At 40.1% G+C, this 18,340-nt stretch overlaps 2 long non-coding RNA genes across 5 annotated transcripts in view; one reads left to right on the top strand and one right to left on the bottom strand.

The window, feature by feature from the left end:
- Positions 1-1,422: 1,422 nt before the first annotated feature.
- The window catches only part of LOC140581227 (uncharacterized), a 67,097-nt gene continuing 50,179 nt past the window's right edge, over positions 1,423-18,340 (top strand). The window contains exon 1 of the long non-coding RNA XR_011984285.1: positions 1,423-1,485. This is a non-coding gene — a long non-coding RNA (uncharacterized lncRNA). The remainder of the gene's footprint in view (positions 1,486-18,340) is intronic.
- Positions 4,581-8,266, bottom strand: LOC140581160 (uncharacterized). Of its 4 annotated transcripts, none has more exons than XR_011984218.1 (4): positions 6,915-8,266; positions 6,760-6,822; positions 5,756-5,851; positions 4,581-5,566 (listed from the first exon to the last, which is right to left on the bottom strand). It is a non-coding gene; the product is annotated as an uncharacterized lncRNA (long non-coding RNA). The 4 variants fall into 4 exon arrangements; XR_011984219.1 differs by having other exon boundaries at positions 6,157-6,822; XR_011984216.1 differs by having other exon boundaries at positions 6,760-8,266.

Genomic DNA, 18,340 nt, shown 5'->3' on the forward strand with positions numbered 1-18,340 from the left:
AACTGTCCAGAGTCCTTGGAATGGTAATGGGTGGTAACCACTGGTATTTATTGGTTGATGCAACGTGAAATAAAAGTTTGAATGTGTCATAAAATAAATCTCAATAAAGAAGTTTAACAATTTTTACCTGTATATACCTTGTTTATAAGTAATTTCTTAAAATGTGGCACAATGTCTAACCGAATCATGTATGCAGTCTTATCCTTGCCACATGTGAAACTTTTAGCTATATCGAAGTCAGTGTACATGCTTCTGAATAGTTCCCCAATACATAGGGTGACCAGATAATCCATGTCAGGGAGGACACCACCTGATATGGGGTGTCCTCCCTGTCCTATATGAAGTGTTCAGAAAACACTTCATATAGGACAGGAATTGTAAATTACCATTTCAATTAAAAGGACCCGGATTTCACTTGAGCACTGAGTTCTTGCTGTGTGCTGATTGGTCGGTCTCCTATAATCATGCATGTGTCACTAATGCTAATGTGAAACAGCTGGATGAGTCTTTCAGTCAAGGAAACAAACCAGTCAAAGCACAAGAAGAGCTGAACTATTTAGCCGAGCACAGGAGCCTTTCAGTTTGAAATTAGTTTGTAAAACCTGATGTAGCTCAAAGTGTCCTCCCTGACATGGATAATCTGGTTACCCTAGTTTTGGGAGTCGATGTTGGTGACAGTAAGGTCTGCTGTAGCCATTGTGGTGCTAGTCGCACTAGTTTGCTGCTGAGGTGGTGTGATGGCAATGTTTGTGCTCGTAGCTGACCTTATGTTTGCATTTGCCCCGTGGCCAGTACTACGAAGCGGGGTTACTGGCTTATTGGAGTAACTTTGCGAGTAACTTGATGACGTGTGGTGTAACTTCACGATTAACCCGTAATACGAAAGGTGGGTAGGTTTTACTTGAGGCATGCTGCTATGCCAATTTACACTAATTCTCAAACCTGCTCCGAGCAGTTTTTGTTCTTGGTTAAGTCAAGGTTTCTGTGTAAGCCAGCCCTATATGAACACCGCCCTTCCAACTACAATTTCCCCGAAGACAATGCCGGCGTACCTGGATGATCCATACGACATTAGCGCAAATCGTGAAGGGCTCTCTCTGTCAATATGTATGAAATGGAGCAATGGAATATAATATGCATACAATATATTAATTAATAACTGTTAGAGAGAAAGTTATTCTGAAGGGGGTGTGCATTGTTCCCTGTTGTCCACTGATCAAAGCACACTCCACTGGAAGTGTTTTGTCTAGTTTTAAAGTTTTTAACCCATTCATATATTGTCCCATTGCACATTATACGGATACATTCAAACATTCAAAAATTAAAATTCGTACGTAAAGCAATCTGGGAAACAAAGGGGTGTATAACAGTCGCCATGAGCCCAAAATGCTAAACCACCATGTCTAGGCACTTAAAACACTCGCTCGAGCCGATCGCCGATCGCGTCGCCCCTGATGACGTCATCATTTTAAAAAGAGTGTATCGGTAGGATTCTAAAATTTCCTCTTTTTGGGGCTAGCACTGCACGAATTTACGTTAGATGTGCACCATCTTGGACAGGAGAGCCTCGATTTCAAAACAATTTTTATCCGATCAATTTCCGTGGTGTTTTCACAAAGTTCTGTTTATCACAAACTAAAGGTAAGATTTACCCCTCCCAAAAATAGTCAGTAACCCCCCAGGCAACCCAGATTCACCTCCAGGCGCATTCTTTGGTTTCTAAACTACTTATCTGCAAAGTTTCACAACAAAATTCAAGCGGGATCTTGCATCCCCAGCCCGGGTCTTTTAAGGACACAATGCATTATGCGTGAGCTGCCAGACGAAAATACGGTCAAAAAAAATTTCACTATCTCGATGAAGGGTATGACCAAATATCATAATTACATGTAAGAAAAATACCTTTAGAAGATATTTTGATGTATAATAAGACAGGATGATTTTGGATTTGTGCTTTCGTTCTTCTCTATTGAACAGAGATAATGCATCAATTCAATGATTTTCACCATGGCTGATGGTAAGAAAAAACTCTTACTTAATTTTTTTTTCAGTTCCCATGGCCTGTGGCGGGGGCGGGGGTGGGGGTTGTAAAAATAGATGAATATGTATAATAGATTTTACAATTACAATTTGCTTTATTAAGCCAAATAACATATGCGTTAATACATATACAAATTACAATATTTATTTACTAAAGTTTCTTTTTCAGTTTCCATGGCCTGTCAGTGAAATATGCCTTATGCCTACAGACTATTGCTGTAGAACCCCTTGCATGCAGTCTTTTTACATTGTAATAAATATGTTCTCTCTTATTTTGAGCAGCAACATCTGCTGCTTCACCTCCCTTGAAAACTGCTGCTGACAAGGCCCGATACATAGAATCTTTCGCAAATGATTCAAATACGAGAAGCATTAGAAAAGGATACGTTGTTTGGCTTCATTCGACAAATCATGATCAAAAGGATTTTCTATCCACTACAAAAAAACTTGTTCAAATAGCAGAATCCAATAACATTGCAAATAGGAAGGATATTAACTTTGAAGCCCTGAAACGTAGTGTTCAGCGAACTGTTTCTGATGCCAACAAAAAGATAAACTTATCCAGACAGGGTGAAAATCTGGTTACAAAGTTGCAGGAGGACCTGTGCATCCCTGTTCAGACTTCTTCATCTATTAATGTCAGTACCACTCCACCATCTGTGAACAATCATACAGTGATTCCATCTTGTGAGAGTAGTGCTGTTGAGTTGCCTAAACTTTCACCTTCTGTGGTGATTCAATCTGGTGAGGGAAACGCTGTTGAGTTGTCGAAACCTTCAGCTACTTCAGTGATTGACTCCGGTGATAGTACTGCTGCAAATGTTCAGAAAAGATTCTGGCCAACATCAGACAAATATGACCCTTCTCCTAAAAAGTTCAAAACAGATTGTGGCAAATGCCGTCATAGAAGGAAAACAATTTTAAGTCTCGTCAGGATTAACCAAGAAACGCGGAGAAAATTGGATGATGTTTATGTATCTTCAAATGAGGGACGTACTCTTTGCCAGGCATTACTCAGAAAGAGAGATGTAGAAAAGACACTGAGAACCGATAAGAATAAACTGAAAGATGCTCTTGCAAAGGCTCATAAAAAAATTCAGAAGGAAAAAAGTTTGCCTTCCAGTTGTGAAAAGTGTGTGTGTCAGAAAAAAAAGAAGCGTCGTCGTAAAAGAACATGGGCTGAATTGTGTAAGAAAAAAGACCAGGAATTGAGGAGAATGAAAAGGGAACAAGAAAAACTTGAGCGTGAAAATCAGGGGCTAAGAGATGTAATCTTGTGTGAGGAGAGCCCTAAGGTTATGGTTAAGGAAGGGGGCAAGTTCACAACAAAGTACCGTAAAGCTGCCTATAATTGTTTGATGAACCAAGTTCCTATGGAAACAGTTGGTGGTATAATCAAAAATGTTGTAAAGGAAGTGGCAGGCATTGAAGTCAGTGCCACCCCCAGTGCACCAACTGTGAGTCAGATGGCTTACGAGTTAGGGGTGCTACTGTAAGTGATTTGCAAGTTGGTGAGTCACTTACCATTGAAGAAGATATGACACTTGCGTGGGACGCTACATCTCTCCGTGATGACCACATTAATGAGGTCCACTTAATGTTCAAGGGTGAACCACTCAGAGGTTTATCCTTGCAGATAGGTACAGTACCCTGCCAGGTGGAACAGCTGCAGATTATGTTCAGCACATTACTACAACTATTCGTGATGTTGTGACAACTTACTCAGAATACCAAAATGAAGATGCCCAAAAGTTAGAAAACACTGTTTTTCAGCGTATCAAAAATACAATAAGTGATCGGGTTTCCGTGAATCACTGTGTCGTAAGAAAACTTGAGGAAGATTTGAATCTAGAACTTCTAGAATTAAAGTGCAATATCCATCCACTGGATGGTATTTCTAATGAATGTAGGAGTATTCTCAGGGAGGTTGAAAAAGATTTGAAAATTAAAACTTCTCTCCATGGCAAGGACTGTGGAGCAGCTAACATTGCTTATAATTTGTCAAAAATTAGATACAGGCAAGGAAAGGGGGACCCCAAAGGATTTAAAGTTTTCTTGCTGCAGGAAAAAATTCCTTTGAAGCACTTCATTAGGTACGTAGGAAACCGATTACACGTTCTGTTTCACTTGGTTGGAGTGATCTTTACTTACAGGGAGAAGCTTCTAGTCTATTTGGATAAAGTCTGTAATAATAGGACTGGCCTTAGAACAGGCCTCATTTCTGCCCTTTCACACAAATCCATCCAGTTGCATCTCAAAGCCCTAGGATTGATAGGCAAATTAGTTTCAGGGCCATGGATGAGGGTTGTTTATGCACTGTAAAAAAAAAAAGTTGAGTTAACTTAAAATAATAAGGCAACCTATCACAAGCACTTTTATGAGTTAACTGAACAAACAGAGTCTGAAGACAAAGCAACTCAAAGTATTTTGTTAAAATCCTTAGTTCTCACAACATAAATATATTTGTTTACCTAACAGGTTGATCTATTATGTATTCATGATTATTTTCATAATTAGAATTTAATAAACCACAAAACAAATTTCTCTCTTTTTTTTAATAGTTTGTCCGAACACATTACAATACAGTCTACCATATGCCATACACGTCTTCTGCATTAGGCATGTTTGTAGAAAAATAGTACAGAAATGTTAATCATTGGAAAATTTGTAAATTATAAAAACTACCACTTTTTTCAACATAAATTGAAAGATGAGCTCCAAAAAAGTAATATTTTGCCCAAAAACCCAAAACAAACAAAAGTAAAAGCATCCGAGCAAAACCTCGAACCACAGTGTATAAAGCATTCTTATTCGGCAGAACAGCAAAGTACATAAAATCCAAAACAAGTATACGTCAAAATATACTAGATTCAAACACTACATAAAGAATTTTGTATTATTTTGGCAGATCAACATTGAGAATACATTAACATCTCATCTGAATAAACCTCAAACCTTAGTAAAGTATGATTCATATACTGTATAGCATGAACTATTTTACTGCATGTAAGTGTATCTGAAAAAAAAATAGCTTGTACCGCTACAGCCAGATAAAAACAAAAAACAAAACTCAAAGATTCAGTATTCTTTAAGGGTGCAAAGATTGAACCAAATTATACATTGTAATAAATCAGTATGTACTACTAAATTTTGATTGCAAAGATCATTGTCCCATTTGCCATAGCTCCAATAACATCCGCAAAATGGTCAGCTACAACAATTTTGATTTTAGTGACTGGACTCTCGCAGAGCAGGTATCACCAAGATCCATAAAGATTTTCTGAATGACTTCAAAAGTATATTTCAGTTCTTTTGGGTATTCCATATTGAGTGCATACAAGAGACCGAACAAGTAAGCAAAGGTTTCAGGCAGATCTGGAATTTCCTGAAGAACAATGGCCTCTTCCAGGATTATTGCATGGTTGATCACAGTGGCCAGTGAAGCAGGAGTGCCAACATCATCTTCAACCACAGTGAGGATTCCGATCTTTACACCTCTGGTGCTGCGGTCTTCAGGGTCAACGTCCTAGGAGATTAAGTGATAGGAGGGGGCATTAATTGACATGTAAACATAATTACTTATTCTTATTAGGGTTTGAGCAATGGTGGTGCTTGCAGCCCTAATTATTATTTTTATAATGTGCAAAGAAAATGAACAAATGTAATACTAAGCATGCTAACAAATTACAAATAAGGTATGAAAAGGGCAACTTACCAGACACATCTTGAGCAAGAAAGCCGAATTTTCACGCAGAATGAGTGGCAGTCCCTCAAGAGCTGCTCTTTTTCGGTGAGTGACAATATCACTGGCCTGAAAAAAAAGAAAGTTTACAAAGGGTGCAGATGCTTTACCGCCTTATAAGTCTTATGGATTAAATGGATCTCAAATTGAGAGTAAAAAGGATCATTTGTGATTAATTGCACAGTGCTTTCACAGTGGGGAACAATTATATAGTTTATAATTATTATACAATTATTCCTAAAATTCACCAGTTCAATTAGATTCCCACACAACACAGACGAAAGATATGCAAACTTGCTTTAATTACCCTATTCAGGAAGGTACTTCAGTATTTTAAATATGTGTATTGTATATTAAAGAATCTTAAAGAGTACCTGGTCATCCAGCTTGTCCAAAAGTGTCTTCATTTCTGGACTACTAATTTGCAAAAACTTTTTTTTCCAGCCATTTCACATATTTAAAATGTGATTTCCAGCTAGCGAACTGTCTTGAGGTAAGTTAAGTTGGCCTGGATAGCCAGCGCCACAATACAATTTATTGGCCGTTTAGTCGAGGTAACCGAACGTCTCAAGTGATGTATATTGCCTGAATGTCACACGATGTTCTTGATATACTTAGTTCTCACTGTCTGTTCCACTGTTAAAACCGTTAAGAATACGCGCAACGTTTAAACAGTGCCGACAGGCATCCGGATAGACAGGACTTAAAGTTAACGTTATATTCCTTGTTTTGCAAATGCATATGACTAGCAAACGTCACGTTGAACTCATGTATTTTTTTTTTCAATAAATAAATGACAAATTCGCTGTTCATACATAAGCATTCAAAAGTCTAAATTAGTTAAAAAGCTAACATAACCCCGCAAGCAGCTACATTCGAATATATAGTTATTTTGGGACACCAACATCCAAGCTTACACGTCAAATAATATAACTTTAAGTTAGATGATAATAAAAAAAGATTAATACATAACTTACCTATGATTTGGCAGAAATGCTGGACTGCTTTGAACCAGCACGCTGTTTCAAATCAACACTACACTAGTAAAACAGATTATGTAGTTAGCTTGGTAGCACATCACATATTAAATGAAAAAAAAAGTTATTCGATCATGAAAATGATTGACACTCACCTGTAACTCGGCAGAAACAAGTGAATTGTTGGCACGATGCTGCCCTTTCACTAATCCCCGCAGTTGAAGTTTCAAATTACCATGCGATTGGGCCAACAAGACGCAAACGCACGCTTTAACGCAAAACTAACATTTTAATGTAAGTTCAACAAAACATTTTTAGTATTATGCAGTTTTTTAACATTGAAGCAACATATTTGTTGAATAAACTAAGTATTATTTCTGAATATTTCAAACAAAAATATCTTAGTTCAGTTTACTTTTAAAACTTTATCTAGATAACTTTTCATAAGTTGGCTTTTTTACAGTGTGGTAATCCGGAAAAGAAATCAAATTTGGAAATAGTTCCCCAGCTGCAGGAGGCTTTTGATGCATTGCATGACCTGGCAAGTGCTGATGTCCTGGTCTCTGTGCTTCATGCAAAGAAGGATATTTTTGGAGAGACTTTGAACAAGGATGATGAACTTCTCAGGTCCCTGCAGACAGCAGTTTGCAGTCGGGATGAAAACGAATTCAGAGATGTTCTTCAGCAGTTACTTAGGGGTGTCATTTCTGTAATGGAGCGGCAGATGGCTGATTACCTCTCTGGCGATCTCTCTGCACCAACAAAGAAGATATTGGTGCAGGCAAAGTCTGCTCCCCTTCACAACATTATGAGTGAGTGGATATTGGGAATGACAGATCACCAGACTCGTAGGGCAGCCAATGCCACTATGGGATTTATAGAAGGTAAAGTTAAAGCTGCTACAAACAACACAATTCAGTGGTTGAATGCCAAGGACTCAGAAGAACAGGACAGACTGGTTTCTTTTGCTGTTAAGCGAGCCAGGGATGTGAGAGATATCCGTAAGGAAGAAATGGAAAGGGTTTACCAACAGAGACAAAAAATGAAACAACAAATGAGAGATGAAAAGTTCAGGAGAAAAGTAGAAAAAAAAGTTCAATGTCTTATTGCTATATCAGGGGAAGTTGATAGTAAGTTCTTAGAAGACTTGGATGTTTTGCTCAGTGATGATAAAGTGAATATTGTCAATCAGGTGATTAGTGACTATAACTGGCTTGTGCATAGAAAAATTGAACATTTCTGGTATGACAGCGAACAACAAGAAGATGTTCTCTACCATGGACGCATCGTTGAACTCAAGCAGGATAAAAACAAAGATATGTCTGTGCTTGTAACATATTGGAAAGAGGGCCAATCAGAAAATGATGATGGGAATGACACAAAAGTGAAGGTTGCAGGGGTCCTTAGTGACTTTCTTCTGGAAGATCTATCATTTTTATAGTTGGGTAGGTCCTACAGTATGCTCTTTACAGACACCTTGCCATTGTTGTATCCCAGTACCCTTCCATATTGGCATATGGTCATTTGGTATGTCTCTCATTCGTGACATGCATGAAACACTCCCTGGTCATGACTATATGTCTATAAAGGGAGGCTTTATGAATATACATAAATGTTTGCATTTTTTCACCCTATTTTTGCATTCTATTCATTGTGCCCTTCGATTTGATATATTACACCACTGATTATCAACTGGCGGCCCGTTCAATCCGGCCCGCGACTAGATTCCAAAATTGTGAGGATCAAAAAGAAAATAGTGGTCCACACTATTAAAGCAACTAAAAATAACAACAACTGAGTCTCTTGTCAGAATAACCACCATTTATGACTATATTTAGGCTACACTCCGAAATGAGGACAGACTCAGACAGACTATGCGGCATTAAGCATTTATTGTGATTTTCTTCTTGGGGGTCCGGCCCCCAAGGAGACTGTCTGGTAAAACTCTGGCCCTCTGACAAATATAGTTGATGACCCCTGTATTACACGATAGGTTTGGTGATGTTTTAACTTTTTCCAATATGGCCACCATTTTCCAATATGGCCACCATTATGAAACACGGTGTGAGTGTTCAAATATAACTGGTAACCCAAATGCGCCATACCACAGTGAATTCAGTCACAGAAAATGCACATTCATTGCTTTTTCATCATTTCCTCCCTTCAGAATCCATGAGAAGTTGACCCCTAATGACCTTGACCTTGTCATCCCACAAAGGTTATCGAAGTGGAATAAGATGCTCCAACCTTCTGACATGGCCCCCTCCAAATTTCATTGCAATTGACTGATGTTTAGTGTACTATATATTGTATCATATTGTTGCAGTGTCTTGAAGACAAACCTCTAATTCTTATCACAATTTTTCTTTGTTCATTAATGGAAATTGCATTACAACAAAAGGCGGCTAAGTGGCACCTTTAAAAAGCTCTAGATCAGGAACTACTGGACCGATCTTGACAAATGAGGTATCAAAATGCTTCTGTTCTCATGCTCTTTGCAATGAACTTATTTGTCAGGCATATAGTGCCTTCTGGCAGAATCCTCTTAAGTGCCTACCATGTCATTACAGGTGACAGCACCTCTAATATTAGCTATTAACATGATTTTGCACAAATCATGAAATGGTTTGAAGCGCAAAAATAATTGGTGTGCATCGATGTCTGTGTACTGGGCATCATAATTCTGTCATTACAAACGCCCCCACCTTCCATTAAAAGTTATTAAAGCCAGAAAACTGAATATGGAATATGACGCTAACTTAACCGCGGTCGAGGTTCCTAGTCGTTTTCTCATGACACATATGCTTCTGTTTTGTCCTGTTGTAAATCATTTGTTTGTTAAAAAATGGCTCACCTTCTATTAAGTGTAATTTTACACTTTTTCTTATTAGCTGTAAAACATAGAAACACGCTATTAAGTGGAGACTAGACAACAAATCTTTCATAATGAGTAGAAATATAAATACATAGCCCTACCACTTGACATGATGTTTTTATATTTCATCTTCACTTGCTGCCACGTACGCTTTCCACTACAATTGCATTTGAAATCGGATCAGTTAAGTTATTAACATTAGGTTTACATTATGAGTAACATCGCAGTAATGGAACTTTAGGGAGCATTACATTACTTAATAGCAAATAATAGGTGACTTCTGAATTGTGTCGCATCTGTGAGCCTCTGTATTTATTAACTGTACTTCAATTACTTTCAGAAAACACTTCATATAGTCTAATACTCGGTCGAGATATTTTATACCACGTTTTATGACCATGAAAATGTACTTATGTATTTACTCGGTCGGCAATACGTTGCCAACAAGCCTGCCTGCAGTGGTATCAGACTTTCTTTGCAGTGTTTATATAAGCTCCTCATAATCCTGCATAATTAGCATGCAGTCTTCCTCCGTGAAACATGGAGATCGCGCCATGAGTCAAACGGAGACTTGCGCTTTCGAACGTGCTCCATTTATGTGAACGCGCACAAACTCCAATGCAGAACACCAATGTAACAAATCAACTTCTTAACTGGCGTCGTAGTACTGATTAGCACCGATTGAGACAACCTGATTTTGTCAACCCCGCGTTCGCAAATGAAATCCCGATTAAATCTGATTTGGTTAAATCCCCTTTGTAGTACAAGCCACCGGTCCGTGAAATATCACCGAACAACGAAATAGGGAACTGCTCCCCGCGCACGCGAATCCGCTGCTGATGACTGGTGGATTCTCGATGAGATTTGGACGTGGAAACGCCGTTGCAGGTTAGATTTAGAGTTTTTTTGCATATACTGCAGAATGCTTTCCGGTCATTCCCCATGACCGGCTTAAGCCAGTCTTTAATAAATGACGGGTTATCAAGCCAACTTTTAGAAAACTTACATCTCCCCATTTCACTGCGAAGTGGCTACTAGCTAATTTCAGAGGCTCTCCTGATACCAACAAGTTAGACCACCCTGGCGCAACTGAGGTAAAAGGCGGAGAAATGGCGTCAGCGTCACTCTGATAGGCTATTAATTCCGACTGAGGTCCTGTTAGCACGTATATTATATATTTTTAATAAGATGAAGTTAAAACACGTAGACAGTTTTGAAACTCATAATATATTGAGGTGGATGATGAAAAATTTACTACCAAGTCAAATTCCATTTACTACCTTTTAATACCTTTCAAGGGCCTTAATTTTGTCTGATTTCATTTGCTACGTTTTACTACCGCGCGGAAACCCTGTTATATGTTTTCCCCTGGCACTTTGCATGGGCAGTAAATTGGCCTTGGTAACGTGTGGATTCATAATAAGAAGAATGAAAGACATGAACACACACATATATAAGTATGTGTGTGTGTGTGTGTGTATGTATATGTATGTATGTATATATATATATAAATTTCCCATAGACAGGGGAGGAGACATTTTTCTGCTCCATTCTGAAATGGAAGAAAAAAAAAGCATTTATGAAGAACACAAACCTATAAAAGGTACCTTTGAGACACTGTTAAGGAAGGATCTGATTGGGAGAAAAGCTGGCTGAATGATTGCCTGGCTGCCGCCTGCAAATGCTATGTCAAGCAGTAATGTGGCATTAATCAACAGATGAGGGGTGATGATTAAAATATACTAGAGGGAGCCTGGTGGGGGCTTACTTGTGTCGCATGAGCCAGGCACCCTGGATGGTCTGTGCCGTCGCATTTGCAGTGTGGCAAGCCAATAGGAGCCAGTTTCTTGGCTGCACTCGATACGCGAACCTCATAAACACCAGAGAGTAGCAGGTAAGAGCTGGGGAGACAGAGGTCAGGCAGGGGTCAGAGGCTGGAAAGAAGGAGAGGAAGTCACCGCAATAACAGCAAGACTAGGGAGGTGACACTCGAACAGCTCACAGCAACAGGCTTAAAACCTCCTTTAAAAAGTCCCTCTGGAGTCCCAGTTGACCCCGTGGACGCTCACACAGACGGAAGGTGAGCCCTCTGCCTCTTACCGAAGGTCATTTGCCCACTGATGATGTTAGGGCCGCTATGGGCATATCCCAGTTAACCCTCTGGAGTCGGCGGTCCTGCCGGCGGGATCTGACAGAAATTTCGCCAAACCGTTTAAATATCTCTGCGAGTTTTTGTCATATACACATTTTAAAAACACCCTCAGAAACCTTGGACGGTCTACTTTTGAAATATATATTATTAGAAACTAAATATATTTTTATAGCTTCGTGATACGAATAGGAAGAACAAGAGTGACTGACTTAAGCGTCTGCGTCTCGAAGCAGCTCTGATCGCCTTCCCACTTGCAAATCGCGCTATTCGCATGATAACATGATAATCCGACAGTTAGTATTGGGTAAAGAAATATGTGAATACGCCCATTGTGACCGAAATAAACAAGAGCACCTGTCTGGGTAGTGTTTACACTGATCGGCTACAATATAGCACACGGATACATCTCTGCCGCTGAAACTTTGCGCCAATGTTGCCATTTTCGGCTAGCAAAGTTCATACCTGTCTTCATAGCTCAGTGGGCTAAGCCTGTGTGTCTGTAATCACAAGGTCGCTGGTTCAAACCCAGCCTATTTAGAATGTGAATAGCGATCTTCAGCTGAGAGCGATACTACACGCTCCTGATGCAAGTAAAACAAAGAGAGGTGACACGATTTTTCTTTTTTGCCTATTTAACCTAATTTTTAAAACTTTAATACTTCCGACAATGGAAGTTTTGAAAAGAAGACATATTACGGATTTAGTCAGTGTTTTTTTCATGATTCTACATAATGATTTCAGCGAGATATAAACTGAAATTCACGAGAAAGATACGCGGTCGACGATGCCCTCGTTCCCAGAGCGTTAATAATAGTCACTGCATCATATTTATCGCTTTCTATATTTATATGGTCGCAGTTTCTCATTTTTCATTCCATCTACCAATAAACTGTGAAAGGGATTTTATTGTTGTTACTTTTCTTGCGCTTCAAACTGCCTTTCCAAAGTGATGGGTGTGGGGTGCAGTGACATTCCAGACTAATGGGCCATTGACAGTATGCAAACTACTACAGTTGTGGGGACACCTATCTCATCAATATTCATTGTGCAGGCCACTGACTTTGAGAAAAAGAGTGTCACTCCAAATTTCTAACACTTTAGTAATCAAACCACATAAAATTTCAGAATGTCTCTTTCACCTACACTCACCTAAAGGATTATTAGGAACACCATACTAATACGGTGTTTGACCCCCTTTCGCCTTCAGAACTGCCTTAATTCTACATGGCATTGATTCAACAAGGTGCTGAAAGCATTCTTTAGAAATGTTGGCCCATATTGATAGGATAGCATCTTGCAGTTGATGGAGATTTGTGGGATGCACATCCAGGGCATGAAGCTCCCGTTCCACCACATCCCAAAGATGCTCTATTGGGTTGAGATCTGGTGACTGTGGGGGCCATTTTAGTACAGTGAACTCATTGTCATGTTCAAGAAACCAATTTGAAATGATTCGAGCTTTGTGACATGGTGCATTATCCTGCTGGAAGTAGCCATCAGAGGATGGGTACATGGTGGTCATAAAGGGATGGACATGGTCAGAAACAATGCTCAGGTAGGCCGTGGCATTTAAACGATGCCCAATTGGCACTAAGGGGCCTAAAGTGTGCCAAGAAAACATCCCCCACACCATTACACCACCACCACCAGCCTGCACAGTGGTAACAAGGCATGATGGATCCATGTTCTCATTCTGTTTACGCCAAATTCTGACTCTACCATTTGAATGTCTCAACAGAAATCGAGACTCATCAGACCAGGCAACATTTTTCCAACATAAGAACATAAGAACTATACAAACGAGAGGAGGCCATTCGGCCCATCGAGCTCGCTTGGGGAGAACTTAACTAATAGCTCAGAGTTGTTAAAATCTTATCTAGCTCTGATTTAAAGGAACCCAAGGATTCAGCTTGCACTACGTTATCAGGACGACTATTCCATACTCTGACTACACGCTGTGTAAAGAAGTGCTTCCTTAAATCCAGTTTGAAATGTTCTCCCGCTAATTTCCACCTATGGCCACGAGTTCTTGTATTTGAACTAATGCTGAAGTAACTATTCAGTTGAACAGCATCCAAACCTGTTAGAATCTTATAGACCTGGATCATGTCCCCCCTCAGTCTCCTTTGCTTGAGGCTGAACAGATTTAGCTCAAATAACCTTTCCTCGTATGACATTCCTCTAAGACCAGGAATCATTCTTGTGGCCCTACGCTGCACCTTTTCTAAGGCCGCTATGTCCTTTTTAAGATATGGTGACCAAACCTGTACACAATATTCTAGGTGAGGTCTCACCAAGGAATTGTATAATCTTAGCATTACCTCCCTTGACTTAAACTCCACACACCTGGAGATATACCCCAACATCCTATTGGCCTTTTTTATTGCTTCCCCACACTGGCGAGAATGAGACATGGAAGCATCAACATACACACCAAGGTCTTTCTCATAATCAGCTACCTTTATTTCAGTAGGTCCCATAAAATACCTGTACTTTATATTTCTTCTCCCTACATGGAGTACCTTACATTTGTCTATGTTAAATTTCATCTGCCAGGTGTCAGCCCAGTCACTAATTAAATTAAGATCCCGCTGTAGCTGCTGAGCCGCTAGTTCAGTATCTGCTACACCACCCACCTTGGTGTCATCTGCAAATTTCACCAGTTTACTGTATATATTGGTGTCTATATCATTTATGTAAATTAGGAACAAAAGTGGTCCTAAAATTGAACCCTGCGGTACCCCACTATGAACGCAGGCCCACTGTGACATCGAGCCTCTTATAACTACTCGCTGCTTCCTATCCGTTAACCAGTTATCAATCCAAGTCGCTACAGTTCCTAAAATACCTGTCGCTTTGAGTTTAAGTGAGAGCCTCTTGTGGGGAACAACATCAAAAGCCTTTTGGAAATCTAAATAGATGACATCATAGGCCTTCTTATCATCAACTTCCTGAGTAGCTTCCTCAAAAAACTCCAACAGATTTGTTAAACAGGATCTACCTCTCCTAAATCCATGCTGGCTATCCCTCAAAATGTTATTTGAGTCCAGGTAATCTACCATTTTCTCTTTGATTATAGCCTCCATAACTTTACCAGTTATACAAGTTAGACTGATTGGCCTATAGTTTGACAAATTACTTCTATCCCCTTTTTTGAAAATGGGCGTTATGTTGGCATGCTTCCAATCAGAAGGTACCACACCTTCAGATAAGGATTTTTGAAACAGTAATGTTAAGGGTCGGCAAATAATATCCCTCATCTCTTTTAACACTATAGGTAAGATGCCATCAGGGCCCTGTGATTTATTTATTTTGAGCTTAGCTAGGCTTTGCAAAACATCAGCTTCAGTTATATATATATATTAGTTATAGACGATGTTGGATTAGTAATAAGAACTGGTAAGTTACTAGTGTCCTCGACAGTGAATACCCGTGCAAAACTATCATTGAACTCATTTACTATGTCAATGTCGTTTTCAATTATAAGACCCTTACTATCCTGCAGATTAGTAATTTCAGCTTTTAGAGCTCTTTTAGAGTTAAAATACTGGAAGAAACTTTTAACGTCATCCTTAGCCTCCAATGCGATCTTCCTTTCGACATTCCTTTTAGCTCGTCTAATGTCATTTTTTAATTCAGCCTGTAGATTTAGATACTCTTGCTTTATTATGTCATCATCAGTTATTTTCCATCTCTGGAACAAAGCCCTTTTCCTCCTTACTTTATACTTTATGTCCCTATTAAACCACCTAGGTTGCAATTTCCTAGATTTATTCTTGCTAGAAACAGGTATGAAGTCCTCTTGTACTTGCAATAATGTGCTTTTAAAAAATTCCCATGCCTCTTCAACAGTTTTGTTATTTAACTCCATCCAGTTCACAGTTTCTAGTTTTAATCTCATACAATTGAAGTTAGCCTTCCTAACATTATATATTTTTGATTTGGACTTTGTTCTTCGGGCACTAAACTTAACCTCAAATTTAACCATGTTATGATCGCTACTGTCAAGTGGTTCTAAAACATCTAATTTACCAATCCTGTCCTGGTTATTAGACAAAACAAGATCAAGAATGGCATCTCCCCTGGTATGGGTGTTAACAAACTGAGTAAAAAAACAATCCTGTACTAATTCCACCATCTCAAGTTCATTTTCAGAAGAGCCAGCAACAATGTCCCACTGCATCCCCGGTAGATTAAAATCACCCATAACTACCACATCATTTTTATTGCTCATAATCCTAATATCACTGTATAACAATCTGCTTTCCTCAGCAGCTACATTGGGTGCTCTGTAACAAACACCGACAATTAGGCTATTTGAGTTTGTAGCATCTAATTTTACCCATATAGCTTCCGTACTTTTACTTATATCAGTAAGCTCCCTTGCCTGCAAGTTTTCCTTTACATATACTGCAACACCACCTCCCTTCTTACCTATACGGTCTTTACGGAACAATGTGTAACCATCCATATTATATTCTTGTCCATCCTTATCACTCAACCACGTTTCAGTTATTGCTATAATATCATAAGAGTCCGATGAGATAAGAGCCTCTAAATCATGAATTTTATTCCTAATACTCCTGGCGTTTAAATACAGACAACAAAGGGTAGGCCTATTACAGTGCATACTTATAATATGATTTTTTTGGGCTTTCCGTTTCCCCCCAGTTACATACTTAACTAACCTCCCTGCCCCCCCAGTCCCTAGTTTAAACATTCCTCAACTACGCTACAAATACGCCTTCCCAGTACACTGGTTCCCCTCCGGTTCAGATGCAACCCATCCGGCTTGAACAGGTCCCACCTGTTCCAGAAGGTCCTCCAGTGCCCCATAAACCTAAACCCCTCTTTCCTACACCATCCTTTTAGCCACGCATTTAATCTCCTTATCTCAGCTAACTTAGCCTCACTTGCGCGTGGCACGGGGAGTATTTCGGAAAATACCACCATGGACGTTCTGCTTCTAAGCTTATTGGCGACTTCTATAAATTTATCCTGCAGAACAGCCCTTCTACCCTTGCCTATGTCGTTGGTGCCAACATGCACCACGACAACTGGATCCACCCCAGCTGGGGCCAAAAGCTTGTCCACACGATCTGGAAGGTCTCCTACCTGGGCACCAGGCAGGCAAGACACCGTACGGGACCCTCTATCACGCGTGCACACATAACTGTCTACTCCCCTAATAATTGAATCCCCCACTACCACAACCTCCCTCTTTCTGGGGGGAGGGGGCTCCTCAGTGCCCAAGGGCCCACCTGCTTCCCCAGTCCCTTCCGGCTCTAAAGCTGGAAGCACCTGAAACCTGTTAGACACAGACACCTCAGGTGATGCCGCCTCTGTAACGTGTGTACGCCTTTTCCTGCGTCTACGACCTACGGTCACCCAGCTATCTCGACCTCTCTGCTCTTCATTCTCCCTCCCCCCCGTTAGTGGCGTACACACCGTCTCCCTAAACAGCGTATCAACTAGCTCATCTAACTCACTGTTGCATTGGTTGCGAGCCAGTTGCTCCTCAAGGTCGCGAACCTTGACCATGACTGAGTCCACTAGCTTACATCGCTCGCAGATGAAGTCCGACTGGACACTAACGTCCAGAAGGGCAAACATCTTGCAAACGCAACACTGAGCCGGCCCCATAATTAACTAACTCACTATGACCCCGTACTCCCAGCCCAGTAAATTTATATAGTGTATTTAACTATAAAGATTAATTTGCGTAACAATAAATGCAATAACGTGCGGAGTACACTAAAATAAGTTATTACTTGTGTTAAAACGGAACTTAATTATTATTTTATTTAAAATTTTAAACCTGATAAATTTACTACTACTTACCAGAAGAACTTCTGCCTGAACCAAGTATGAACTAAAAGTTGCTCTTGGGAGGTCGAAAAACCACAAAAACCCCCTCACAGCAGGCTACTGCCGGAGCGGGAAAAAAGTGGAAAATGTCCTCCCGGCCCCGACTGGCGACCGAGCAAAGCTCAGGAGCAACTGTCCTTTTCCGACGCTTGGTAGCGATACCGACGTTAGATATTATTAGTTATAATCGCCCCGCGGGTGTTTGCTACGGAGTTTAAACGCGGACAGAAAAACGCCGCTCACGCGACACCCGCAGCTCTCTGTCGGTAATAATCGCGCTGTTGATTAACAGACAGGACAGACAAGCACTCACGCTGACCGAAATAAGAACAATAAATAGAAATAAACAGCCACCCACGTAAACAGGTAAAGCACACAAACACTCAAAACACTCCAAAAAACAATCCCAAACAATCGCTGCAGCTCAACACCACTCTCTCGCAGCAATCCCAGCAATCCTCGACAGTCTTCAACTGTCCAATTTTGGTGAGCTCGTGCAAATTGTAGCCTCTTTTTCCTATTTGTAGTGGAGATGAGTGGTACCCGGTGGGGTCTTCTGCTGTTGTAGCCCATCCGCCTCAAGGTTGTGCGTGTTGTGGCTTCACAAATGCTTTGCTGCATACCTCGGTTGTAACGAGTGGTTATTTCAGTCAAAGTTGCTCTTCTATCAGCTTGAATCAGTCGGC

Source organism: Paramormyrops kingsleyae, chromosome 19, assembly GCF_048594095.1.
Source record: "Paramormyrops kingsleyae isolate MSU_618 chromosome 19, PKINGS_0.4, whole genome shotgun sequence".
Taxonomy (NCBI): Eukaryota; Metazoa; Chordata; class Actinopteri; order Osteoglossiformes; family Mormyridae; genus Paramormyrops; species Paramormyrops kingsleyae.